Genomic DNA, 2,125 nt, shown 5'->3' on the forward strand with positions numbered 1-2,125 from the left:
AGTTTATTTATAAAAACTTAATAATCATAAATAAATTGAATGCGTTCAAAATTTAAATGTATGTTTTTCAATCGGACAATCTCTAAATGAAATTATTTCAGACTGAAATTTAGAAAATAGCAAAATTTTAAAACATTAAAAATGTAACTGTTTGTAGATTAGTTAAACTATTCAATTAAAGTTTTAATAGAAATTAATCAAATTTCAAACAAAAACAATAAAAATTCCTACAAAATAGTTAAATTTTCAGAAAACAAATTTTTTCATCTAGTTTGATAAATTATCAACCAAAAACAAACTAAATTTTCAACAAAGCAGTTCCACTTTCAAACAGAAAAGTTGAAAGAAATAGTTAAAATTATTTGAAATTGCTTTGAATTATTGAAATTATTTGAAAATTCCTTGGAATGTTTTAAAACATCCTAAAATATTGAAAATCCTTTAAAATCTTTTGCAAACCATCGACATCTTTTAAACATTTCTAAGGTACTATGCAGTTTTCTTTAACAACCCTGCTATAATTGTTAAACTTCTTTAAAATCCCTTTAAATTATAAAATTGAATTGAAAATTCATTGAAATCTTTTTAAGCACCCTCAAATATTTGAAATCCTCTAAAATCTTTTGAAATCTCTTGAATATTCCTTGAAAATTTAAAAATACCCTTAAAAAAATATATAATTTTATAATTATGTAATTATTTACAAAAATCGTTTCATAAATAGTTAAACTTTTACTCGATTAATTTCTATTAAAACTTTAGTTGAATAGTTTAACTAATCTACAAACAGTTACATTTTTAATGTTTTAAAATTTAGCTGTTTTCTAAATTTCAGTCTGAAATAATTTCATTTAGAGATTGTCCGATTGAAAAACATACATTTAAATTTTGGACGCATTCAATTTATTTATGATTATTAAGTTTTTATAAATAAACTTCCAAGTTTACGTTTGTAAATTTAAAGACTTGAAAACCATTGAGTTGAAAATTATTCTTATTGAATAGTTGAAAATCATGAAAGCTTTGAATTTTTATTGATTCCATTTTCAAAACTTTAATTTTACAAACATTTCAATATTGAACGTTTTGAAACTTTTCTCTGTTTTAAATTTCAATCTGAAGCTTTACAAAATTTCAAGAGATTTCAAAAGATTTTGAAGTATTTTAAATATTTAAGGACGTTTTATAAGATTTCAAGGAATTTTCAATTGATTTCTAAAATTTAAAGCAATTTCAAAGAATTAACAAATTTTTAGAAGACTTATTTTTTTAAATTCCAAAGTAATTTAGAAATCATAATAAAATCCTAGGCACTTCAAAAGGTTTTGAAAGACTTGAAAATTTTTTAATATTCCAAGGAATTTTCATTGAATACAGTGATTTAATATGATATTTTGAAGTATTTGAAATATTTCGGGGAATTTTCAAAATTTCAAGAAATTTTCAAGAGATTTAAAAAATTCCAAGAGATTTAGAAAATTTCAAGAGATTTCAACAGATTTTTAAGGATTTTAAATATTTGAGGATGTTTTAAAAGATTTCAAGGAATTTTCATCCTATTTTTCTAATTTTAAGGTATTTCAAATAATTTTAAAGAAGTAGTTTAAAAATCTTTAAGAAAAAAGTTCAAGGTATCTCAAAATATTTTGAAGGTATTGTAATATTTAAGAGTATTTTAAAATTTTCCAAGGAATTTTCAATTGATTATGGTGATTCTATCTGAGATTTTGAAAGATTTAAAAGATTGAAAGGAATTTTTAATTTATTTCAATAATGTAGTATGGGATTGTAAAAGATTTGAAATATTTTAGGGTATTTTTTAATTTTCATGGAATTTTCAAGAGATTTCAAAGTATTTTAAAGGATTTTAAACATTTGAGGATGTTTAAAAAGATTTCAATAAATTTGTAATTTATTTTTATAAATTAAAGGAATTCCAAAGAATTTTAATAATTATAGCAGAGTTGTTAAAAAAAAACTCCAAGCTACCTTAAAATTCTTTAAAAGATGTCAAGATTTTTCAAAAGATTTTGAAGGTTTCGAAATATTTGACAGTATTTTAAAAGGTTTCGAAGAATTTTTAATTGATTACAGTAATTTAACATGAGATTTTAAAGGATTTGAT

Source organism: Belonocnema kinseyi, chromosome 5, assembly GCF_010883055.1.
Source record: "Belonocnema kinseyi isolate 2016_QV_RU_SX_M_011 chromosome 5, B_treatae_v1, whole genome shotgun sequence".
Lineage (NCBI taxonomy): Eukaryota > Metazoa > Arthropoda > Insecta > Hymenoptera > Cynipidae > Belonocnema > Belonocnema kinseyi.